Source organism: Taeniopygia guttata, chromosome 1, assembly GCF_048771995.1.
Source record: "Taeniopygia guttata chromosome 1, bTaeGut7.mat, whole genome shotgun sequence".
Taxonomy (NCBI): domain Eukaryota; kingdom Metazoa; phylum Chordata; class Aves; order Passeriformes; family Estrildidae; genus Taeniopygia; species Taeniopygia guttata.
Window position 1 is genome coordinate 106,146,570 of NC_133024.1, and position 27,843 is coordinate 106,174,412.

General features: G+C 36.7%; 2 long non-coding RNA genes across 2 annotated transcripts in view; one reads left to right on the top strand and one right to left on the bottom strand.

Moving 5' to 3' along the window:
• LOC140680285 (uncharacterized) overlaps positions 1-27,843 on the bottom strand; it is a 40,184-nt gene that overhangs the window by 1,538 nt on the left and 10,803 nt on the right. The window lies entirely within an intron of this gene.
• LOC115496834 (uncharacterized) lies at positions 1,565-27,676 on the top strand. The gene is made up of 4 exons (XR_012051519.1): positions 1,565-1,835; positions 17,292-17,379; positions 25,185-25,408; positions 26,031-27,676. It is a non-coding gene; the product is annotated as an uncharacterized lncRNA (long non-coding RNA).

The window sequence follows — 27,843 nt, forward strand, 5'->3', positions numbered from 1 at the left end:
GGAATAACAGCTGACAGTGTAAGTATATATGCACATTACCAGTGTAGAGAAAAAGAAAAGTGACCTTTAATCATTTCATAATAAGAGCTCACTCCAGTTTAAGAATTGTTAAAATGTAATTTAATCAGAGCGGAGGCCCAGAAAGAGTGCTTCATTATGACTGCTGCAGTGAAGATGAGTTGCCTAAGTTAACAGAGCCATTCCATAAAGGTTTATGAGTGATATTGACTTTATGGGATTTTGGCTGGATCTGAGCATCAGAATCTTAAGTGTTAGTTTGATCCAACTCATGGGAAAGCCTGCTCCAGGCAGGCATTGTGGCTGGTGCAAGAAAAGTAGGAACTAAGCTGGCCTAACCTTTCATAAGATGTTATCTTAGAAAGATTCATTCTTAGAAGTGGGAAACTGCACGAAAAGCCAAAACCAAACTCACTTACTTATGATTAACCTTCCCAACTACATAAATATATAAATACATGTATATTCAATTAAGCAAGCAACAGTAGTAATTAACTTTTAACAATATTATCATGATACTATGAATAATATTAGAAAACTTGGTGCTTTGGAGATACCAGCTGAAGCACACTCCTATATCTGCATGACAACTCCTGCCATAAGTCACCCACTGCTACATCAGTAAAACCTCAAAATCAACCAACCAACCAAAAAAAACCCACAGAAAAATAAAAATAAAAAATGGTAATTAAACAAAGTACAAATACTTGTTTGTATCAACAGTTTTTGCTTCTAAGGTCCTCATGTTTTAGTATTTGAGGCATGCATATGGCTGCTGGCAAAAATTATTTTGGTTGGCACGTTCATACCTGTCAAATGTTTCTAATTCATTTTTGAATCTATGTAAAGGTAGGCAATTATCTTATTATCTATGCATCATTATAGCAGTGAATATTCCTTAACTTGATCCAAATGTCTTTATGCCTTCCAGACAAAAGGGATCATAGACAATACTTCTATTTCCATAACAAAAGGTAAACTTGCACAAATGCATTTCCTAGCCAGTCAGAATGCTCCTTTATGACAAGGGTAAAATGTACCTGATCTACACAAACATTGCACCATTGTACTTCTATTTGTATTATAGAGATACAAATGGTCCCAGCAAGTGCAAGGTATCAGAACATCAGGAGTTCCCTGTTATAAATGAATATTTCTTAGGACCTGAAAAAGTTAGAACAAGAAAAAAATAATGTTTATTGTTTAATGAGTTATTTTATTTACAGGGTGAAAATATCCTTAATTTATGTCAGTATTTTGATATTCTGCTAAGATCAGTACAACACATTTCTATACCTGTCATATTTTAGGCAAGACATAGACACTGTCTTAGACATTAGCATCAATAAAAGAATTTTAATGAAATATATATAGCAGGATGCTCTGCCTGGAATGGAATAAAATAATTCAAACAAAGCTGAATTGCAAAGCTACCAGTGGTGGGTGGAGAAGGGGGCATCATGCTGCTTTTGGTGTTGAACAATGCTGAAACCAGCCTGACTCATCAATACCAAAATTAAACATCCTCATAGTGAGGTGGAGATGTAATTGACTTGGTAATGTATCCAACAAAGGAGCAAACAAGTCACACTACCAATAACTTACCTAAAGCTGCTGAGCTGACACAGCTGGTCTGGAGACATCTGACAGTCAAACACTTTATACTATAAAAGCTCAGCCACACATTTTAATGGCAGGATCTTCTAACACACCCTTTTGTGGACTGATGTGGAAATTCCTTCTTTGAGTGAGGATGCCCCTCAAGGTTACTGCTCAAGACTTGAGTGAAAAAGACTTGCCCAGTGTTGTCAGTATCTGTAAGTAACATCAATCTCTACTTATTTTTTTATTCTAGATTTGATATAAATGTCTTAATATAGTTGCTTCAATATTGGTTCATAATGCACTGCCAGTAGTTATACCTCATGTACTGTGTAGTAAAGAGTTCTGATTAAGGTCTGTTAGTCTAATTATTATGATAATAAATAATTTATATTTGTATAAATATAGCTAGTTTGTCATCCATAATGGAGGGACAGTTGTACAGTGTAGGAATATAAAAAGGTCATAACCTGATGCAGATACTAACCCTGACTTTACACAACATTGATAATACTTTAACTTAAAGTGATAGAGCTTAAAGCAAACAAAAAAAAGTGCCTTCATATAGAAAGTTTATAACATTTTTTCCTAAGGTAAGAAATATATACAGTAGTGAAGCTATGTAACACAAAGTAGTAAATATGTGATGAGTTAAAGATAGTTTATTTAGGGTTGAAAAAGAGAGGGGGAACTGTAGGACTATGAAAAGGTAAAAGACTTTAGAAAGTGCAAAAAGGCCCCAGAAAGCAGACATAAAGCTGAGAAAGGCTGGGAAATTTCAAAACCTTCTCATGGGAAGCTAAGAAATTAAGAACCAAGTGAATACATTTATATTTATCATAAGGAACAAGAAAGAACAAGAACTTATTGATAGTTTGAGATGTGAAAAGTCCTAGATATATGCTTTATAAGATAGATTATTGTGTATTTTTTGAGGTTCATAGAAGTCCTTTTGTTAATGCTAAACCCATGTGGGTCCTTTTCTAATTAGTTAGAGTATTATGAGTTTACACCTTTTCTTTAATGCTATTAATTCAAAGAATATGTAGAAAAGGCTTTGCATAAGCTGCCATCTTGTCTCTGATCTGTCCTTGCACAGGTGTTTTTGTTTCTCTGTGTCTCTTGCTTTTTGCTTGTATGATACAGACAGATAATAAATCCTGTCTGCAGCCAGTCAGGGTCCCATCCCGTTTGTAATACACAGACTGATCACAGAGTACAGAGGCTCAATTAGACATTTTTAATCCTTTGGACTCCAACAGCTGACAAAATCTGGAACTGAGACTGGATCCAGCTTCACCTAGACTCTCCTCTGGGAGTTTAGAAAGCAAGGAGATTTTTTCTGCACTTCATAACACAGAGGGAGGACTTCCTAAAAAGCTTGAAGCTCCCATTGTACCTGTGAGAATATGTTAACTAAATTCCTTCCTACAGCTGTGAGTGAGTATTTACTGCACACCCTCCCTCACTGAACCTTGTGGTGCCACTTACAGTCAGTGAGTTCAGCTGACAGAGGTAATTGGTGCTGGTATTCTGCCACTCCATATTATGCCTTTAGTCAATCACAGTGTCCTGAATGCTGCAAATAAAGCCACAAGTTGCAGCAGCTGCTCTGACAATGAGGGGATGTGCCTGGTCTCCCTCCTATGGACGTCATGCTGAATAACCTCATCATCCAGACTAACAGGGTGGGGTCTTTCCATCACTGCCAGCTTCTCTTAGCAGCTCTGTCTGTTCCCAGAAGTGTATCATAACCAGGGTGTTATTAAGATAGATTAAATCTCTCACCATCTTTACATTACTGCTATCAAACTGTAAGTAGTTCTAACTACTTTATTTCTTAGGCAGTCCTCTGAAGTCTGCTAGACAGAAAACTTCACAAAATGCAAAGGTAATAAAATGGATTGAATCCCTCCTGGGATTTTTGAAATCTGTCACAATTCAGTAAATGCAGATGATGGATGATAAATACAAACCTAAAAAAGGTTTGAAGAAGGAAAAAGTGGAATATTTATTTAGCAAAGATAGAAATGTTAATGAATTTTGCTGCATGGAAGCATTATCTACCATGGCTGGTTAGGGCTCAGGCTTGCACAACTAAAAGTGATAAATGAGGCCCAGCTACAAAATAGTTGTTGGGTTATGAGTGTCTCTAGAATCCTTGTATGGGTTTGACAATTTTAAATCTGTCTCCATTTCTTATTAAATAATGTATATACGTGAGAAGGGAGAGCATAAACCCACACAAAAGGCTTTGAATAAAAGCTATTCTTGCTTGTTACCGGTGACAATGAACTCACTGCTTTCATGGAAGCTGTAACTTAAACTCTACCATGACTGTTTCATTTAGACACAACTTTCCTTGATCAGTCTAAACCTCAGATTTTCTGTACATGCGGGGTTCAGTTTAGGTACCTTAATAATCTTTCAGTGGAAGTATCAAAGAACTGTTTTTCTTGTAAGACCACAAGTGGATTTTTATTGCTATCACTCCCATATCTGCTGCTACTTATCGCTGAGTGGGCTGAACCAAATACTACCAAATACCAGCTGGGGTTAACTAGATAGAATAGGGGAGTTGTAGAGATGTGGCAAGGCTGTGTTAGCTGCTTTATGCCAATTAGTACTGCACAATATTTATAGACTTTTGAAATCTGATGTTTTTTTATATGATCCATATATGCTACTGGAAGAATCCTAGCTTTTATTAAAAAAAAAAACAAAAAAAAAAAAAACAAAACAAAACAAAAAAAACCCTGAAACAATTATCCCCTTTCCTAACACTTTCTGACATTTACGAGGCAGCAGTATTTTAGCTTTCATGTGGTTTTGAAAAAGAAGGTTAAACTGCATCTTTCAAGTCATGAGAGAATCTGGTCATTGATGACAATATTATTTTTTTAATTTTAAATAGTAAGTTGTGAGGTTTTTTCCAGCTCAGCCTGGTCTAGTTTTCAAATAGTGTACCTTTTGATGCACCCTCTTAACAGTGCTTTTTAATACTGCTAGAGCTGGAGAACTCCTCATCCTTGGGGTATTGATCTGGCAGGAAGCATAATGCCTGCTAATGCCACCTGTGAGACTATGGTTTATAATTTTTATATCTGTTTGACTTAACATGCTAGAGGAGGAGAAGGATCCTCTATAATGTAGTCAAGCTAAAAGACTACATTAGTGGTAAACATGAGCTGGAGAGCCAAGGCAGCCTGGATCTCTTTACAAACATTATGCTGTTTCCTGGCTTTGAGATCCAATGGGAAATTCAGAGACATGGCATAAGTAGAAAGCTTTCTAAGATTTAAATGTATGTGTCTTATCCTGCAGAGAGTGAACTCATTTGTAGCAAATGAAAGCCCATTGGCAGAGAAATGACATTACAGTCTGTTTGCTATGGAGTGCCACCTTGGCAAATAAAACCCCTCCACAGGACAGTCTCCTCCTAAGCCAACCCCATCACAGATTTCAGCCTCTTACTCACTCATCTCTCCCAATTACTAATTTTTAAAATTAAGACTTTCAATTTCAGTGACAGCAGTTATGCCTTCTACGAAGCTTTTTTTGTGCTCACATCTCTAGCCTCAATCCATTATGTGAATAGAGTCAAATTTATTAATTCTTTGTTATTTAACAGCTGTGCTATGGTTCTCAAGCTCCTTCAAGTGAAGCCACATTCATTTGTCAAAACTGGGACTGAGTAAATTAAAATAGAAAATGCAAACAGTTAACAGCTGAGGCCAGAAAAAAACCTGTCTTTCCTGTGCCCTTCTCATGATGTGTACCATAGTCATCTTTTGTTAAAATAAAAAACTTCTTCAACTTCACCTTTCTGTCTCCATAACCTAGAGACAATGGGAGTCAGCATCTTTACATTTCCATATTTAAAATTCTTAGCACATGCTGGAAAGAAACATTTTTCCTCCCCAGTTAATGAACAATGGGACAGAAAATCAGAACAGAAATAAGAGAAATATATTTTTTAAAATGCTAGGAGAACAGAAAGAATTTTCTGTACATTTTGCGGTTGAATTTTGATCCAGTTTATCCAATCCTCTAAATAAATACATTGCTTTGGATCATTATCCACTTGGGAGAATGCCATAAAAATGTAGCACTAGTTGACTTACAGAAAGGAAAATATTACAAATTATAAATTGAGCACAGCTGGGCAATATCCTAGTGGGAGCAATTATTTTGTCATTATAAAATGCAGGAGATTACAAACCCTGAAATGAAAAAAAACAATGACCTTTCTTCACCAGAAAAGTCTTGTTCAGTAAGCCTTGCTGGGAGATGGCTGGTAACACAAATTGATATATCATGTTGCAAAAACCATAATTAATGTGAATGACACTTTAGACTTCAGGGGATCAGGTTGTGTTAAAGGTATTTTGTCCTAAAGAAGATGGTAACTGAGGCTGGGGCTTTGAATGAATATTTTGCTCCAGGCATCACCTTTGTAAGTACAGTTTCCTCATCATACGGCCTCTCACACCTCTCTTTTATGCTTTCAATCACAGCCATCAGAGACTAGCAATGGTGTCAAGGGGGATATATCACGTTAACTCAGAGGCTTATAATCTGATATTTCCCAATATGTATTTAAACAGTTTCCTATCTTTAGCAAAAAAAAAAAAAAAAAAATCTATTGTGAATCTTTTTTCTTCTTTATTTTGTAAATTACTAAGGAGAATGAAAAATAGTGTAATAAGTACTGTTTCTGATGATTAAACATTCCTCTTCTAGTTAAACTAGTGTTACTAAAAACCCACCATATCAAAAGCCAAGCATGACTGCATACAGCACTGTCATTTCCTGTCTGCAGTGTGTGCTTCCATTTATTCATAAAGTATCTCAGATTGCCTCCATAGATGTATTCCAGCAAAATGCAGTGGAGATGTGAGTACTCTAGGCTATTTGTGTTGCTTCTCATTTTTTCAATAATCTCTACTGTGACATAGCTTGGATAAGAACTAATTCACTTCTAAGTGTATTACATAAAAATGAACAAAGATTTATGGGAACTCTCATGAAAATTCTAGTTTAATACTGGAGACGAAAACCTTAATCAAGAGGAAATATTACTCTATGGTTCATAGACATGGAAAGATCTCAAATATCTTAAATCTTAAGCAATATTTAGTACACAACATGCAATCCTTCTAAGACCTGACAGATAATGAATTTGAGCCCTGGGTGATAGTCCAATCCACCTGCTTTTTGTCATTGCCTGGAAAGCTAAATACCAAAATACAGTATGTCTGCATGCTCTTTGGATAGCAATCCTTATCAAGTATCACACCTTTGGATACACGAAGTTATTCCAGGCTAGAAATGCACTGTAAACCAGACATAGATAAAATACTTCTGCACCCTCACAGGTGCTTGAAGACCTAGTCATGATGGAGATGACACTACTTAGGTGGGGAGTGTGTGTATGTGTTTGTAATAATCTAGTGAAAATAGCAAGCAATTAATTGAAAGGGTGGTTTTATACCCCCTTTCAAACCAAGTTTTTGAAGCAAATGTTCCCATGGCTCAGGAAGAGGTACCAAACACCACCTCTTAGGTAGAGCTACCTGGCACAGTCTGCAGAGTCCAGAAATGAGTCCTGAGATGAAACATGGAGTATGCAGTAATTATATAGAGTATGTGCCTGGAACTGCTGTAAGATTTTAATATTTTAAAATATAAATTCAGTGATGCTGTATGCCACCTTTCAGATTTTTTTGAATGCTGCTTCCACTAAAGTAGATGTTTTAGTAGACATTTTTAGCAATTCTATGCCTTTCATTCCAACTCTCATTTCCAACCTCTCCTTGTTAGAGCCAGCTCCCAGGCAGTAGATTGAAGATGTCAGTAGAAACTGCAATCAGAGGAACTAGGGACGAAAGGCATTTCCTGCATTTAATTCTCAAATAACTAGTAAACATTAATATAAGAAATAAAGGAAGAAAAAATCACTGAGTTCTTTAATGAAGGAGAGAGTATTTGATGCTGAAGGGTGGGAAATCCATTACATAGCATGTTTAGACATTTTCAGCCAGTGAGTTTTTCTGTGCAGGATAGACTGGATTCTATATCCAGAGTCAGAAGCTTTTGCATGCTGGGTCTTACTTCTTTACCTTGTGTCCCATTAAAGCTGTCATAAAAGTGTGTCATGGTTTAACAACACAATGAATTTCTCTTGCTGAGATCCCGGCTAACAACAAGGGTTTTTTGCTATAGTACTTCCTAAAACATTCAACTCAAATTTACATACCAAAATTTAAAGGTATTTCCATTTCCTTCACCCCGGTAGCTTTGGATCAGGCTGTCACAATTAATTGCTAAACAGCAAGAACAGTTATAAATTTGACCTAATGCATTCAAATCAAATCTGCTGTTAGTGCCAATCCCTCAGGCCCCATGTTGGGCACCAAAAAGGTTTAAACCAGCTGATAACTAAGTCACACACAGCCACTTGCTCACTCTCCTCTGGCTGGAAGGGGGAGAGAATTAAGTGTAAATGTGAGGCAACTCATGGGAGATTTGTAGGCAAAAGCCACACATGCAAGCAAAGAAAAGCAGGAAATTCATTCTCACTTCCCATGGGCAGGCAGGGCTTAGCCATCCCCAGGACAGCCTGGCTCCATTAGGTGTGGTGTTGGGAAGACAAAAGCCATCACTCCAAATGCTTCCCCCTTCCTCCTTCTTCCCTCAGCTCAGTAAAGGCCTGGGCTCTGTGCTAGAGCTGCTCAACAGTAAGGAAACATCCCTGTAATATCAACACTGTTTTCAGCACAATCCAAAACAACCCCATAAAAACTTCTGTGAAGAAAATTAACTCTCTCACTACCAAAACCACCTCAAAGACACAGCCTGAAAATTCCCATGAAATGTGAATATTCAGTGACCTTCAGTCAATTCACGTGGGTGTTTATAGATCAAGTGCAGTGTAGGACAGAAAGTACTTCTAGAATAAGAAATTGCTCTTACAAGCCCTTAAACAGGACTGCCCCATATCCTCTGGCTGCTTTTCCTTGGAAGAGAGATAAGTGGGCTTGTGATTTGTCTGTTAGCACACAGGCTGGCAAGGTTAGCTTGTACTACTGAGTTTTTCCTCTTGCCCCAGGGAGCTGAACTTATTCTGCTTCTGATGCCAAATACAGCACTTACAAGGCTGGAGTTGGGGAAGGAAGACTGGTGGAGGAATGGGAACAAGGAGAGAAAAGGACATAGTAGTTTGGCTAGTCTTTCCACGTCTCCTATTCAGAGGGAGTGTAGTAAAATAACATCTTTGGAGGGGAATAAAAACAACAAAAAAAGGAAGCTGATTCCTCTGTGCTGCCTTTTTTTATTTATTCATTCTCACTTTTTCTCCCTCCCCCCCCACAGGAAAAATGAAAGAAGAAAACAGCTGGACCCTGCAATTATTTATGTCCTGTCTTTTGGCATGGCAGAACCCCTCCCGTGCTCTCAAAGTAGATTTTGGATTTCCTGAGAGCCTTTGGCAATCAACAGCTCTCTCCCTGAGGTCCAGAGCAAAATCTGCAAATGACTTTCAACTTTGGCTCCTGCAAAATTTTGAAGGTGCCTTTAGTTACTTGCCCTACACTTTTTCACAGGAATGGGATAATATTGTGCAAATTATTGAATAGAAAAGGGTGAAAAAAGATCCAAAACAAATTCAACCCAGTTCAGGGGCAGGAAAAGGATTTCTAACTTAAGTGTAGTGAATCTCTTTGAGCTACTCAGAGAATTTGTTTGGCTCTGCTGAGAGTCTTTAGAAAGATTGGATTATACCCCATGTTTCCTAACAGTATGTTACCTAGCATATACATTATTTCACCTTAACACACCCAATGCAACTAAATTTAAGGATAGCTTTTATGAATATCATGGTTCTTATTCCTGTTTACATAAACGAACTGTAAGAAATTATGACAACAGTAACTACAGGTAAAGTAGCTTGTGTGCTTCAGATGACTGGGGGCTCTGGAAGTGTCTTGAATTTCTCTCTTAATACTGTTAAAGTTTCTTAAAAGAAACTTCTGTTATCTGCCAAAAGATATGACATCAGTTGGCTAGCTGACTGACCAAATGTATTGCAATCTTTATTCTTTTTACTATCTCCTTTCCCTTCCCTTCCCTTCCCTTCCCTTCCCTTCCCTTCCCTTCCCTTCCCTTCCCTTCCCTTCCCTTCCCTTCCCTTCCCTTCCCTTCCCTTCCCTTCCCTTCCCTTCCCTTCCCTTCCCTTCCCTTCCCTTCCCTTCCCTTCCCTTCCCTTCCCTTCCCTTCCCTTCCCTTCCCTTCCCTTCCCTTCCCTTCCCTTCCCTTCCCTTCCCTTCCCTTCCCTTCCCTTCCCTTCCCTTCCCTTCCCTTCCCTTCCCTTCCCTTCCCTTCCCTTCCCTTCCCTTCCCTTCCCTTCCCTTCCCTTCCCTTCCCTTCCCTTCCCTTCCCTTCCCCTTTAAGGTTTGTAAAGAAGAAACTGGAAATCGAACAATTATTTTTTTTAAAACAACAATTATGAATATTATTTTGTTCATTTTTATAATTCCTCTTTTTACTGCCTGGAAGAGTGCATACATAGACTTACTTTTCTGGGTAACTGCTTCTCTTAGCAATATCTTCATTGCTGATTAGTCCATTCTATTTTCAGTTCTGTGAACTGAAGGTGAATGTGTGGAAGGGACAGAATATGCTTTTTGCTTTTTCTGGGTGTGGAGCCCAGCTGCAGTGCTGCTTCCAAATAACACACAGAGAGTCCTCTAAATCACCTACAGTAAACCAGCAAGTATCAAAAGCAGTGAATTTCTCACTCATATAACATTATGCTGTTTCCAGAAATTCTTTATACTGGAAAGCTGAGACCAGATGGGATCTAATGGCACAACTGGCTACTGTAGAGCAGGGAAGAACTGAAATCCCAGCTCTGTGCTGGGTGGAATTGGTTGCCCATAATCTGTTCCTGCCAGGCAGGGCTGACACAAGGCAGTGCTCCAGGAAGACGTGAGCTGAGGGAAGGGAACCCCTGGAGCTGTATGTGCATCCCAATGAGCAGCTAGCTGTGTGAAGCTGGATTTGTCTGATGGGCAGGGAAGTATCAAAGGCAATATTATCCCAGAGCATTCTGCATTGTTTTCTGAGAGGCTTTTGCTGGCTTTCAACACAGTGACTTGTCTGTTTGGGTCTGAACCACAGTGAGGGGCCATGGAGTTCCTTGAGCCGTCATGGGGAGGGTTACAGATGCAGTGGTAGTATGTGCACACTTCAGTGGGTTAAGTTCCAATTTACAATAACATTAACTGGGCTCTTTTTCCATTTTTCAACCCAGGCAACTGAATGGAGACCAGGAACCAAATAGAAGGAACACTTTAGGGAAGAAAAAAAAAAAAAAAAAAAAAAAGGGAGAGGGAGAGAGACATTTGGCTGATAATGATTGTGGAAATGAGCCTGAATAGTAGGATCCTCAAGCAGCACATTTTCAATGCTGTCAATGGCAATGAAAATAAGAGCAGAAATGCCAGCAAGGAAAATGAGCTAAGAAAGAGCTACGAGGGGAGACAGGCTGAAAGAACATGTACAAAAAGAGTTTTATTGGTTGGTAAATTCATTATCTACTGGGCATGGGTGAGTATTAGTAATGAAATTGATGAGTTGGCTTTTTTAAAAACATTGAGTTGAATTGCAATAACCATGACCTTATTACTTTATCTAATGTAAATTAACCATATTTCTTTCCCATTAATTCCACAGAATCAGCAGGCATCTAAATCAAATAATAAAGAATAGGGATAAAGGGTTTCATTTAGAGTGTTGTTCACATGTAGGGCCATTTTGATTGGGTCTTTTTACAAGTTACACTAGTAAAGAGAACCTATTCTAGACATCACAGGTTTTCTTGTGCTCATACTAATTGGACTACAAATCAAACTGGAGAAACTTGATCACAAAACTCACTGAATATATGCCCTTTTCTGTATGCATGACTTATGTAAGCTCTGCCTTAGAAAAATCAAGCAGTTGTACAGAAGACATGAAAGATTTATACAGATATATTCTGCATATTGGAATTTCTTTAAAAATAAAAACTGCTGAGGGTATGTAGCAAAGGACAGTGGACTGAAAACTAGAAAAAAATAAAATAAGACTGCTAGCAAAAGCCAAGCCAATAATAGGACAGAGAGGGAAAGAAAGTATATGTATTTTTTTGCAGTCCTGAATTAGTAATGTTAAAGTTGCCATTACATGACATCACTCTAATGGAACCTACTTACACATCCTCCTGGTTTACCTCATTTCTGTCTCTAGCTGTAAACTCTCTGGTACTTGTTCTGTGTTTTCATTTTGTGTTTCTACAGAGCTCACAAATTGGAGAAATTCTAAATGGGGACTTCTAGAGGATAGTGCAAAATGCAATTAAAATTATTGGTGATGATAATTAATAATAAATAATTATTAATAATAAGCTTATTAGAATACTTAGTGAAATAACCTGGTTGCATTTAAAAAGTACAGCAGACTCATTTCTTTTAGACATGATTTTCCAGAAGGCCATCATCACTAAAGAACAGTAGAGAACATCAGGTTTGACTGTATTATTTGAGCAACTCTCCCCATTTGTCATCCTCAAAACTTCCAAGTGAAAAAAACCCCCACCAACCAAAATAGAACTCAACACAGTTGAAACATCCCTCACAAAGTACAGTACATGTAAACATATACAAATTATTTCTACAGCCACATTATGCAATCAATTTTGTGACCAACTTTCAAGATGTCTTGAGGGTTCTTTACTAAATAGAAACTAGTGAATGTGTGGACAGGAGTTCCTTTATTAGCAAAACCTGGAACAGCTAAACTTATTTAAACAGTGCAATGTGATGCCAAAGACCTTGCTTTTAAACTGTGTAGAAAGATTACAATCCAGTAACTGCAGAACAGGTAATTTTATAAGTAAAAAGCCCCATGTAATCCAATATCTGAAACTGTTAAAATGTTATCTACTGAGAGACAATGAAGTTATAATCAGGTGACACTATCTATGGAATTAGGATCTCCAGATCTTTATAGAGTAAATACAGACAGAATCAGCCCTAGGTTGTTTCAGGGACTAAGAAAAAAAATCAATTTTTCAAGTAAAAGCTATTGTTTATTTTCTGTGTGTCAGGCTTCTGATCTCTGTTAGTAGATAAATCCTTTGGTCAGTAGCACTGGCCTGTGCATCACAGAAACACATTAACAGTAAATAGGACCTTCCAGCTCTTCAGTCTGGGAAACAGGGAAGACAGATATATAGACATAAAGACAGACAAAAAAATTAAAGAAAGAGAGATGGCTGATCCTTCTTATGACTAATACTTTATAGCTCCTTTTTCATTTTTCTACTTGACCTATGATCTCTCTTTTAAAGTTTCTATCTCTAGACCAAATAAAACCATAATTCAGAAATTGTATGAATGATGGTGTCTTAACTTTAGTTACATAAAGGCTCAGCTATATCTCTAAAATCAGTTAAAATGGATTTTAAAATTCTATTTAATTTACTGAAGTTCTAGAGCATTTTTAAATCTGTTTAACTGTCTCAACAGATTCATACACACTGTGTATTTACAGTATGCAAATAATCCAGTGAAATCTTCATAGAAGGACTCACTTTTCTTGCTTTTTAACTAATTTTTGTTACTGGAACTTTCATTTTATTCACCATGATGTGTGGATATCCTAATTGCTCTTAAGTTTGAAAACTGATCATGCAGCTTCACTTTTTTTTTTTTCCTTGGTGAGGTTGTTGTCTATTTTCCTGTTCTTCCTCTACTTTCTTATGAAGACCAGAAAACTAGTCAGACTTCAAAACATGTTGTGAAAATTGGCAGGAAAATAAGAAATTCCAGATCAAAGACTAGCACTCTCAAGACTAAATATAGTTCCAAGCAGAGCAGAAGGCAGTAAGTTCCAGCATCTCTGCTGGTATGGTCGCTGCAGTGGAACTGCCCTTCCCAGTCATGTAATTTCAAAAGACTCATGTTTGATTTTCAAATAAATTGCAGGGTTTTAATTACTGCAGATATTCCTGGCATCTTCTAGCGTTATCATTAGGGCATGAATACTTTTATTTCATGCTGTAATCTAGCATAACTCTGTATTAGACTGAGCCATGAGCTACACATTTCACTTACTCTCCAATCTTTGTTGTAATCATGCAGGCTTGAGCAGGGGCAGACTATCAAAATATTAACTATTTCTACTCTCCTCTTATTTTTGAATGCAGAAGACTCAGAATTTCTTCTGATTTCTCCTATTTGCAACCCCATTTTTGTGTCTTTCTTTCAAGCAGTTCCTTCAGTGCAAAGCAGTTCTGTGAGCATCATGTTTTTTGTGTGCCTGGTTTCCCAAGGCATTCTGTGTTTAAAACCTGCTTAGTAGCCCATACTGAGCTGTTTTTTCATTTGTCACTATCAACACTAATATGTGCTCTGTCTTCTACCTGAGCACATTTTCTCACAAAGTTTCTAAATCTTAATATAGTAGAGACTCACATCTGGTAGGAACTGGCTGATGCATCCAGCTCCAAAGCTAACACAGAGATTGTATAAATGTCTTTTCTTTGGAAATACATTAGAAAATAGAAATATATGTTGTCTTCAAGTCTAGATTGCTCTCATTTTTTCATGTACCAAAGGTAAAAATAGCCAGAATGTACACATACACAGAAGAAATTACACACAGTGCCTTGCCTTACTTGTGCAGACGAATCCTGTTTTATTTTTCACCCCATCACCTGGATCCTCCAGACCTTACCACCAGTGAAAGGACCTCCATGAGGAAGCAGCAGGGATTCACAGCTCAGATACTGTGCCCACCTCATGTTAACAGCCAGTCAGACAGCCTGGTTGCTGAGAAACTGGAATTTGGAAAGACAGTGGGTAATCTTAGATTTGAGCCACAATATTATTCTTAGAGAAGTTTCCTAAAAGCAACACGGACCACAGATGCCTTTCCATTCCCTGGCAGTGTCCAGCATAGTCCATCTCCAGAGCAGTGCTGTAGGAATCCAGGTCCCTCAGAAGGTTGTATTAGTCAACTGCTATGAACATAAAGCTGCATTTCACTCCCATGCTTATAAGGTTTCCCCCTGCTGTGCTCTGATTGCTTCAGCTTTTTGGCATAACTCAGCACGACCTGCCAGATGGCTCACTCACAAAGGGAATTCTCTTTCAGACAGCTTCTGGAATTTTCCCAATGACAACCTCTTTTTGTTCTAGATATTTCTGGGCCCTTCAGTTCACCTCCTTTAAATGCAAAAAACCCCACTGCTAATGCACATCTCTTCTTCATTTATCGTCTCCCCGCCAAAAAACCAAAAATGCAACATTTTACACCATTCAGGTTATATAAGTAAATAGCATGATTGTCTCTCGCAGTCAGTCACTAGGAGTCTCCTTTGAAAGGATTACCCAAAATCTCAAAACATTTTCAAAAAAAGATTCAGGTAATTTGCACTGAATTCCATGTAGACTTCTGTACATTAATGTTATCTATGCTAACAATTGGAGGCTGAGAAAAGGTTGTTTATCCCTAAATCTGTTTCTTCAGAGATAATGAAACCATTTCTTTTCCAGCCAACTTTAGTAAATACTTTGACTTCTACACAGTGTGGGCCTGCTTTTCTTTAGAACTCATCTCCTTCTCAAGACTCTTTTGCATTTACTTCTCTAGGAAAAATCCCAGTGTTCTTTATGTTTTGTAGATGTTCTTTGATGATTGAAAAGGGACATATCAGTTTTTTTGTGAATAGGTTTTTGGGCAACAGGGAATATTAACTTTGTACACTGCCATCTATTTGGAAAGCACATCTCTTACAGTTGTGCAATTTAGGTTTCAGTCTCAAAATAAGGATTTTGAAAGTTTCTTATATTTTCTTTTTCTTCTTTCTTATGTAATTGTTTTCGGCAGTTTCTATGTGCAGATATAAATCACAACTTTACTCTTTACTTTTAAAAGCCTTTTGTCTGAGCATTATTTCTCTAGTATTCCCAAACTTTCCTGTTTCTTGGGTTTCCATTCAAAGTCACACTACTTTTTTATATTGTAGAAACTAAACCAGGCTGATCATAAACTTTGGAAGAAACCCAAAACAGTTTCTTCTGCTGGCGCTTTTGGCACACCAGATGAAGTAAAAGAAGTTTCCTTTTCTGCTGGAAGACAAAGTACTGGATTTAGTTTGTGGTTTAAGTCATCTGAATATGGTAGACTGATGTTGTGTCCATACTCAGCAACATCACAATTAGTAAAGATATTAAGAGGGAATAGTACCTCAAAAAATGTCTAAAAGACAGACTTGGAGTCCACTTCTTCTTTGATAATCCTGTAAATGTGATGGACCCCAATAAATTTTGGTAAAATTTCTGATTTTTCAATTAATATCTTGAGTTTTCTCTTTCAAATTGCTCCTTTGCAATATATCTCATTGATCTTTCATAAAATTCACATTTGCTTTTGTTAGATACTTATTCTTTCTCGGAGAGATACATCATGAAATGATTGGGAGATGAGAAGGATTAAAAATTTAATTAACACTTAGAATAAAGTTCTGCAGATCATCAGCACTGTCTGAATTGTCTCCATTTTAAGAAATATAATAATAATAATTTCTCTCTAACCACACATCTAGCAACAAAAATTTGAAGTGGAAATTACTTTCAAGAAAAGCAGTAATAATAATGTCTGCCAATCATAAATGAGGTCTAAACTCACAAAAGACAGTGAGTTCTCAATCTTTAACTGTTACAAGGAAACTATGAGATTTCCTATAACATTTTTATGTATATTAACTATTTTATTTTTTGCATTATCAAATCATAGCTCTACCTAATGGAATTCACCTTTCCGAAACAAACACTTGTTTCTTATTCCTCTTACTAAAGGGAAAACGAACACCAATCTCCAAACTAAAATTAGACTTCAGGGATTGCAAATGATACCTTTGGATATTCCATTTTAAAATGGTTGCTTCTTTGTCCCCATTTTCCTTGGCTGCCAAGGGCACTAGCAGATGTCATAGCAAAGAATTTTAAATATAGACTGGTTTTACCTGCATGCTGCACAGTCTGCTGCACCCCTGTTCCAGCTGTTGGGAACTTCAACTTCCATCCATTGGGCCTTGTTTCAAAACCATGGCTGCAGCACTCTCTGGAATACCCCACAAGTCCTGTGAGGTTTTCTTTGCTTCAGGGAGTCCACTGGGAATGCAAACATTTTGCTCAAGGAGCCAGGAATGGTGTCAGTGGAGTAAAATATAATATTTTCTCTTTATTGTCTTACAAATACAGAACTACTTTAAAAGGTCTGATTCATCCCTGTAATAGCACAGAATCACAAAATCAGAGAATGGTTTGGGTTGGAAGGAGTTTGAAAGACCCTCTCATTCCAGCCCTCCTGCCATGGTCAGGGACAGCTTTCACTACATCAGATTGCTCAAAACCCCAGCCAAGCTGTCCTGAATCCCTCCAGGGATCCCACCCATCACTTCTTTGGGCAATCAGTTCCAGTATTTCACCCTCACAGTCAAGAATTTCTTCCTAAAATTCAAATTAAACTATTCTCTTCTGGTTTAAAGTTATTCCCCCTTGTCCTATCACCACCTTCCCCTGTAAAACATTCCTCTCTGTCTCTCTTGTATTCCTCTTTAGGTGCTGGAATGGACTCCAAACTCCCCCCAGAGCCTTCTCTTCTCCAGCCTGAACAACCCCAGGTCTCTAAGCTGTCTCCATAGGAAAGGTATTCCAGCCCTCTGATCATTTTTGTACTCCTCCCCTGGACCCTCTTCAGGAAGTCATCCAGGTTTTATTGCAATTTTCAGGCTGTATATCAGACTTCAATAGGAAAACCGACAAAGTTTTGATTTAAGCATCTAAGCAACTTAAGACAGCAAAAGGAAAAAAAAAAAAAAAGGAAACAAAATCCACTCAATTCAGAATGTTTTCTTGCTCTAGATTCTTCAATTCAGAAATATATATATATATATATATATATATATATATATATATTTATTTTCCAGAATAAGTTAGAACAACTGATAGCAGTAAATATACACAGGAAAAAAAAAAACAAAAAACAACACAGTTAGGAAAATATTGGGGAGACAGAGTAGCAGAATCATTTATTGTTCTTTGTACCTGAAATGTGCATTGTGAAGACATATTCACTTGCCCATACATACAACTATTCTTACTGAAGTACAGGCCATGTAAGCAAATACCCAAATATACATGTACACAAAAATAATTTGAATTAGCAGTATTGAGAAAATTACTTTATTATTCTTTCCAGTTTTAAAAATTATATTTTTCATCTGTACAACCTTGTGCCTTTAAATATAGGAAGAAGGATAGATAAGATTTGAGGTAGGAGAGTGTTAGAATTAAAAAAGGGCATACAAAAATAATTCTGTCTGTATAAGCTTGGAAAATACACTCACTCCTGATCTAAAGAGACACCAGAAATTAAAATGTGATCCATCACAGAAGCACAGAAATAATTTATATATATGGCTGCTCTCAGTGTGAATATCCATATTTACATGCACAAAAGAACAATAATCTGCTAATAAGAGTATTTGTCACCTGTCATTAATCTATCCCAAAAGCTTGCACACTCCTATCGTGAGGAGTGAATCTTATCTTGTAAGTTTGGGGATGAATACTACATGAGCAGGTTTCAGCTCAGAATCAGACATGAACCTGTTCTGCCTGAGTTCCAAGCCGAGCTGAAGCTGGGTTAGCAACTTTTTTGCAGCCCCAGATTTGAAGCAAGATGCTCTGCGTGTCAAACTTTACAAGCTACAGAAGTTAACCTTGACTCCAGGCTTGTTTGAAGGATATTCAAGGTGACCTCCTGTCCTCAAGAGGCTTAGGAAGTGCTGTCAGGTTTCCCAGTCTAGACATGATGCCAACACCTCCTCTTTGGATCTGTCTCCCTGAATCTGATTTGACACAGGAGACCTTTTTTGAGTTTAGTATGCCAAAGAAAGTACATTAAAGGATAGCATCAGCTTTGCCACATGTCTTTGATAAGTACCTAGATTATATTTGTTCTTCTAAATGGCAGTGTGACAGCTTTCTATGGGCATGTTGGGGTAATTCATCAGTTGTATCCTTCAGTTAAGGCATAACCAACTAGCAAACTAAAATGGAATGTCTGGTCATTAATAATCCAGTGTCCAACCTTGATTTTATGTTATTATTCTAGTGTACCAGATATTCCAGATAATTTCATTTCATTTTGTAGTCCTTTTCTACACTGACATTGTTTTCACTAGATTTTGTTTTTGTAAACAGCAATTTTTTGCCTTCATCAAATAAAATATTAACTATGATCAAACCAATAGCTGCTGCTTAAAGAATTTCATTAGTGATGAGGTTTCAAATGAAGTTCGCTTTAGTACAACCTTCAGTGCACTCTAGGTGTCATTAACTCTGTATCAAATGCATTTCTCTCCACAAATTATTGATAACCTTCCCTTGTAACTAATAAGAAGCATTTTCTCCATTATTTGGATATTTCCAAGTGGATAATTCTCCATTATAGACGCTGCTGTGTCTGGATAAAACTGTCCCAAGTTTAGAAAATGTGCCCAGTAATAGGAGAGGGTGGTGGTGGTGGTGTTGGTGTTAGTGTTTGGATTAAACATAAACAACACCAGGAAAGATTAAAAATAAAGTCTTCCACTTCATCTGATAGTGTGCATAGTAGAACTCATACCAAAGAGTACTCTAAAAATGATTTTTACAAAATATCATATATTTTTTACCTGTACAGTCACTAATTAGACAAGATAAAGAAAACTTTTCTGAAAAAAATGAATACATCAGTATTTTTCTATATACTTTATTCAGATAGAACATAGCATAGCCTGACTCCTTGCAAAAATTAACAAATTATTATTATTTTTCTTACAATATATACAAAACTGCCACCGAAAAAATGAGAGACTTAGTTATAGCAGGAGCAAAGGCTAATAAAGTTTCACCTTGTAGATCAGCTATTGTACATTACCTTTCTATTTGAGTCTCTCTAATGGTTTCTTCTTGTGCTTTAATGAAAATCTGGAGTTCAGTCTTTAAGGAAAAAGTAATATATTAATCTATTCTGCTGCAAGCCTTACTAAAATCTAAATGTGTGTCTCTGTTGAATAGTTGATCTATGAACACAGTACTTTACCAGTTCAGGAAAGAAAAGTATTGACTGATCCCCCTGGGCATTGAACTATGTAGCATGTAAATAGAAATATTTTGTTTTGATGAAATCCATCTTAGACCTGCTCCTGTTTCTTCTTTTTTTCAGTAAATGTAAGCTCCTTTCTCTTCCTATGTAATCTGTTCTTCAATTCACTTAATTGACCTTTTCTATAAATTGGTCATCTTTCACAGTACTTCAGCATTAATTATTATTCCTCTTTCTTCCCACTATAAATCCAGAAAACAAAACACTGTAGAAGAACTCACTATAGCTTTCTAATTAAGACTGAATCAAGGATTTAGCTTCATTGTTATGTATGAAAAAGACAGCATGTGTGTTGCTGAGCGCAGAATAAATTTTATTATCATTTGTATGTAAATCCCTTAATTAGTTTATGGGGACAAATAATTAAAAATAGTGCCTTCAAGAGATTTAACACCTGCTGTACCTCCCTGTCCCACAGCTTTCCTCAGCACCAGGATCTTTCCCATGGAATCCCTGTTTGAAGGTGGTCCCAAATGGGCTGCTGAGCCCCAGGACAGCCCAGCCTGGCAGGAATTCCTCCTGCCTCTTCAAAGGAGGGTGCAGGTTTTGTTAGCACATGCTTGGTTTTGATCACCTTGTTCTTCAGCCTCTGTGGATGGGTGGGACAAACCCAGCTAATCAATCGTTATCTGGGTGAGGAAAAACAAATAACCGAGGAAAGTTTTGAAAAACTATCTCAAGGTATTTACTGCTACACAATATTGACAAAGACCCACTGGGAGGCTAAACCTGCCAATCAAACTAATTGGATTTAGCAGGAAATGATGGATTGAAGATGTATGAAAATAACCACCAGTGTGACTGAAAAATGAAATGCCAAATAAATTTACAATAGCAGCCGTATCTAGTATATCAGCCTCCTGTCTGCCTAACCTGTGGCAGAGAGAATAAATCATAAATTTTGGGCTCTCCTGCCAAGTTAGAAACATTAATCACATACAGTCTGCAGGTTCTGTTTTAAATAAATAGAACTTCTGACATAATTTTTGGCAAAACCTGCAAAATTGTGTATGCCAGCATTAGGTTTGTAACCAATATTTGTTCTTGTTGTAGAAAGCATATCACATAAAATTATGTTAAAGTGCTCTGTCAATCAAATAACCCACTTTTGTAATATCTCTGAATTTTTTTCTCTGCTTCTTCTCTACCATGCTATTGCATATTTTAATGTGTTCAGAGCAAGGGAATATCTTAGTATAATTATGAAGCTAATTTTATTATAAAATTTTAATTATAAGTTTTAATGTGGCAACCATCACGTATTTTTATGTTGAGTTCCTTGCAGAGATTCATTAGAGCATCCCCAATTATTATGCATTCTTTTAATTTTCATTAGAAATCTGAAATGAGAGAAATAATTGTTTCTTTCAAAGAAAAACTGCTGCTCAGCAAGGTTTGAAGACTTAATCTAAAAGCAGTGCTTTTGGTTCATTCTCTTCGTATCCAGGCCAGTAGGCCCTGATTCCTTAACAGCAGTTTGGGATCAGTATTAGTACCACAAATCATTTTTCTGAGTTGAGAGCACAGCACACTTTCAGTTTTATGACTGATCTAGCTTTTGGTTCCTGATTTTTGTTTTGATTTGTTGTTTTTTTGTTTTTTTCCCATCAGCATTCATTGATTTCCATACAGCACAACAAAACTTTCAGTGTTTGACTTCATTAACCCAGTGCAGTTCAAGCAAGAAATGCAGATGCATATTTGCTAGATTTGGAAGTCCCAGTTTCCATTAAGTTAATATTTCTTTTGCTTTTCAAGACCTTCTGTATTCCACTGCAAAAGAAGCTTCCCAAATGGCTGGCAGAACACTAAGCTGTTCACCGAACTGTCATAGTGTCATAGCACAAAATGTTTCTGGATAAAAGTGCTCCTTCTTACCACAGAAGCCTTAAAACTGGTTTTCATAGATCTGCTGAGAACTCACAATGATTTTCAGAAAATAAATTTTTTTTTTTTAAACTGTAACATATTTGTTGGAAACTCAAGGCTGTAGAACATTTCTATTAAGTTTTTGATAATATAGTCAGGTAGATAATGTGCATACATTGCATCTAAGTCATGTTTTCTCACAGAAAAACAATTAAGAATCTTGTGCACTATCGTGTAGTCAAGGTTAGTACTGCAGGGATGAGCCACAGCAGATGTGTCTGTAACAATTGTAAGTACAGGTGCATACTGCACATATTGTGCTCTGTGCAGCACACGTCTGTAGTGCAATATCCATGTGGTCTGTATCTATACATACAGCATATGGAGTAAATAAACATTACATATATAGTATCTATACATTAGTGAGTTATTTCAGGCATTGGGGCTGCCCAGAGGAGTGGTGGAATGCCTATACCCGGAGTGTGGATGTGATGTTGGGGAGATGGTTTAGTGGTGAATATGTGGTGCTGGGTTAATGGTTGAACTTGATGACCTTAGAGTTCTTCTAAACCCTGAATGTTTCTATGCTTTAATATCTACACATGATATATAGTAATGCAAAGTACATATACTGTAAGCATTTATACACATTCTACTTGAATAACCCTTTCTGTTTCCTTCTTTTCCTGAAAGTAGGAACAGATGGAAATAACCAAAGTAAACCAACAACAAACACACCAGCATTAAACCCATACCCACTGTCAGGAACAATAACTCCAGTGTGGATTTTTGTGCTTATATTCAGACTTACAAAGCAGCATCTCTAAATGGTGGTGCTGTGAATGTTACCATATCTTATCAGTGAAACACACAGATTATAATGTGTACATAGTATTTAAATGTTGTGATTTGTATAGTTGTTATTGATCATATCACCAAAAACTATAATAAATTAAATGTCAAGGAAGGGGAAAACATTCACAACATTTGTCTTGAATTCAGCTCCTTGCTGTATCGATCCTCTGGCACTAAGAGTGGTCAGCTATGATTGCCTGTGTAAGACCTACAGTTCTCTTAATGGATATAAAAGCAACAATAGCAATAATGAATGCTTCAAGAAAATAATTCTAGTCCATAGGCTAGGTTGTCACCCAAATTACTGTCAGGTCAGCTGCTGCTCTGTAAGGTGGCAGGATAGTCAAACATCAGTGACAGCTAAAAAGGATCATCTATTCTTGCACTTGTCTCTGCTCTTCTCCACATGCTTGAAAGAATTTAAGAACACATTCTTCTCCTCTTTAAATGAGTACATCTAAATTTTTCCTGTCATGCATCAGAAATTTTTTTCCTCTACTTGAATGGTCAGATTTTGGAACTGCAATAAGATCAGAGAGACAGCAAACCACAAGCAAATGTGCTTTATATTTAGTGGGACAGATGGTCTCAATTACCATATCTTGTTTCTTGTGCCCTATATTTTCCACTTACCCTGTTAGACCTTTCATATATTTCTAATGAGAAAATTGGGTAGATTTGAAATTTTATTTTAAGGATTTTTTTTAAAGCCTTGGTTTAATAGATGAATTTAAATTATTTTTCTAGGAAGAAAGCCAATATGAGACAAAGCCATTTTCTCAGAAGAGAAATGGAAAATATTGCTGTGTAACAACTCAGTATGTTACTGTGTTGTGGTTTAACCTCAGCTGGCAACTAAGTCATGTAGCCACTCACTCATCCTCCCCCAGTGGGATGAGAGGGAGAATTTAAAGAGTAAAAGGAAATGCATGGGTTGAAATAAAGACTGGTTTAGTGGCAAAAAAAAAAAAAATAAAAAAAATTAAATACAACAAAAAGTCATACATGCCAACACAACAAAACAACACCAAGAATTCATGCCTCACTTCCCATAGGCAGGTGTTCAGCCACCTCCAGGACAGCAGGGCTCAATTATGCACAATGGTGACTTGGGAAGACAAATGCCATAACTCTGAGTATTCCCCCCTTCCTTTTTCTCCCCCACCAGTTCTACAGACTAGTCATGGCCCCATGTGCTCTGGGATATCCCTGTGGCCAGCTGGGAACAGCTGTCCCAGCTGGGAACCCTCCCAGCTTCCCAAGCCTGCTCACTGCTGAGGTGGGGTAAGAAGCAGAAAAGGCTTTGACTCTCTGCAAGTCAATACCTAAAATAGCAAGAACAAAAATATCTCTGTATTATCAACATAATTCTCAGCCCAAATCGAAAACACAGCCCCATAAAAGCTCTTTTGAGGAAAATGAACTTTCTCCAAATCTTTACATGCTCTTATTGAAGGAAGTTTAGTCTTGGGTTAAACCAGGTTTTCACTTTATAGTCAAATATCTTAAGATTTTGAATGGAGCAGAATCACTTCCAGGTAAGAAAATTATTTTCTCTCTAGACACTTTAAAGTTCCATAGCAATTGAGAAGCTCTAATTGATTACAGAACAATAGCTTCACTAATGGTTTCAGAAAGGGAATTTCCAAGCTTTATGTGTGTGTGTGTTTGTATTCTGTACAGCACTGTTTTTCCAAAAGCATTTTCACTGAGTCTAGCCCACAAAAAATAACATTAGCATTGCATTTATTAGCATTAGATGCATGACATTTTTATAAGAGGTCAGAATAATACCACCAGAGCCCGGAAATGATGCTGGACTACCCAGGTGGAAATTGAAGCCAGTTGAGATTTTCAAGGGAATCTGTGGTACCACAGTTCCTCCTGTTCTAAATCATTTAACATTGGGTCACTTAGGAAAACAAAACATCCTGCATACTCATTTAAATATTTTTATCAATATCAATTATAATTTTCAAATAACAAGGAATGTAAAAGGTGATGTAGTTATGGGAGTCTACTATTGGGAAGGTTTATGCAAAAGTTTTAAAATAACTCTTTAAGGCAAAGTCATAGGTCAATTTGAAGAACAAATATATTCCTGACTGTGAATTATTTTTTAGCCTCATTTATTTTATTTGCTGAAAACTAAGGTAATTTCTTGGCTACTACAGTTCTTTCTTTTAAATATGTAAAATAACATAAAACCAAACCGGTTTGGTTTGTCATATATTTTTTTTTTTAATTGTGGAATTTTTTGGCTTATCACACCTTTTTACATTTGTGTTTTGGTTTTCAGTTGTGAACAATGATACATCCAGCTTTATCAAAGGGAGCAGATAGTTCTACTTGTTAATTTATCAATAGGAAAAACACTGGTGGCATGAAAGGGATTGCTTGCTGAATAAGGAAGTGTTTCAGAAATCTTTAATTACAGGAACTCACACTAAATATTGATAAAAATATTTACAATCTTCTGTTGTTAATAATCACATCTCTTTGGTTGTTTGTTGGCTTTTTCGGTTTTTGAAGTCTCTTCAGAAATTCCCTATATTTTTTCTTATTTATGTCATTAGGGTTGAATGCTGCTGTGTTTCCCAGTGTGCCAGATGGTTGGAGAAATGAAGATACAATCACCTCTCCTGAAATTTACATAAAAATGAATGTACTGACATCAAATTAAAATCAAAGGGAAAAAAACTCACAATGACCTTGATGAATGTGAAAAAAGGAGAGAGAGAAGGAAAAAATCCCAGCAACTGATGTAAGAGGAGTTGTAAAAAGAATCCTACTGTTTTAAGTATGTCAATTCAAGACTTTTTCTACTTTTATTTTCAGCTTTTTGTTGCTTGAGATCCAATTATGCATGTATTCTGTAGATATAACCCTTCAGTTAAAATATAAGGGAAACAGATATTCTCTTTCTTTTCCTTCAATTTGTTATTAAGCTGTGGTTATGACCTTCCCCAAATTTATTGGAAGACAGGTTTCACAGAACTTGTCCTCATTTTGGATTAATTGAGTTAGAATATTTTTGAAGGATGCAAGGCACCTACCCAGAGATGTGCTCTATTATAGTTCAGTAGCATTCAATATTTAATAGCTTCTGCTTTTCAGAAGTTTTCTTCAGAGGATAAAGATGAGAGTTCAGGGAATGAAACAGATTATAGAAACTCCTGGTTTCAAGCCACACAGTCAGAAAAATCTGCTAACAATAATTACCAGTAGTCATTATTGTTGAGAATTTGAGGACTCTTCATGAAATGATCCAAATAGTAACTAAAGGCCAATTCTGAAGGAATACTTGGTATTACATAATTAAACATAAAAAGTAGGGCCCATTGTGTACAACTCAAAGAGAATTTTTGAGTCTAGAAAACATACTTTAAAACCAACTAATTTTCCTTTCCTATTCTTTGCAGTTTATTGATGACCAAACATAGTATAGGTAGTCATGTCTCCGGATTGGTAGTGTGAATTCAGAGGCCCAGAACTCCTTATGGATCTGATGGATATCAGCTTGTGGCATCTAAGACCTGAATCTAAAGCAGATCTCAGCTTAACCAATTCCAAAGAAAAAAATCCCTCCGAATTTTACTTCACTATTAGAGGAGCTGCAGAGATATAAACTAAAGGTGGTTTGCTAAAGGTTATGTTTCTTTGCCGTGCTGTATTTTGCACATGAATAAAATGAGAAGGCTGCAGTTTCCAGTCAATCAATGTTTGATGAAATAGCAACACTTTAAAAAGTTCAGCTTAACGGTTGCAAGCTTTCACTTGAAATATGGCATTTTTCTGCCACCTGGTTGAAAGTTCATGGCAACTTTAGAAGACACTTAAAAAATTACTGGTAATTTTAAATCCTCAGCTTCATTTGACAGCACCATGCTTTAGGATTCAATTTTTTTTTCCTTTTTTTTTCCCCTGTAGACAGTACATTCTCTGTGAATTCACTAGTTCTAGACCAGACACTTATTCATTGCATTACTCTCCTTCAATTATGTACTTGGCAATTGCTCATACTCAGCCTTGGAAATGGGAGACATTGTGTGAGTGCAAATAAATGTAAGCTAGGAAATTAAGGTTATCTTTTATGGCTTTTAAAGTACATGTAATAGATTCTTTATCTTCCCACTGGACAGTCAACATCTCATTTGGAGCAAAAAACTCCCTAAAATGCTGCATTTCCCATTTGAAGCATCACTGAAGGGAAACAGAGATGGGACATAAGAGTTACCTCATCAGTGGCTCATCAGGTTTAAATTTGGCTCTCAGAGAGGCCACTATATATATTTCAGTATTATGCCAAATGCCAAGAGTGCCAAAGGGAACTATTTTTAATGTACTCATAGTTCTTTTGCCTTCTGTGAGTCTGGTTTATGTCCACAAACATGATACATTTTGATTTTGTTGTGGGTTGGATTTTTTTTTTTTCAAATGTAAGGTTGTTAACTACTAAAAATGATTATGTGCTTGTAAAATAAATGTCCAATAAACATTTTTCATATGGAGAAAAATCGTATAATCTATAATATTTTGTGAGAATTAATAGACATAATATACTAGAGGATTACTTTTTATTATTTCTATTAATATTGTCTTCAGTCTTATTAAATCTTCCTTACTTTTTTCCTCAGAAAGCAAAAGTAAGGACAATAAAAGGAACATTAAGAAGCTTCAATGTTAATGGCCATAATATATTCTAATCAACATCTTCAGGAGCACATCTGTCTAAGTTTGAGATGCTGAACAAAGTTGTTTATGGAAACTTTTTAGGCTGAATGGGAAAACAATAGAATTTCAGGAGAGGTCTGTCACGAGAATTACCAACTGGATAGATGATATGAAGCATACATATTACTGAAAAAATAAGTAATGTACCTTCAAAATAAGAAAGGAAAATTTCCAAGGCATGATTATGTATAGTCTTCATTTCACCTTTCTAGCCTGCTTACCTGGTAAAATAAGCTCCTGGTTTTCTTGTCAGTGATCTCTGTGTCAGTGGCTGAGACATGAAAGAGCTGTAATTTATTCAATTCAGAAAAATTGTGGTTTTAACCCAAAAGGTTATATTTCCTCCCTGGTAACAATTTCCCACTCCAGCTGGGGGCCCAGGTACTATCGTGCATTGTTTGTTTTTGTTTTTGGTTTTTTTTCAGGAGTCAGAGCAAATATAGATAAAAAGATCCCTTACCATATGCTTGGGAGGTGGGAAGTTTCTATGGAAAAAAAGAC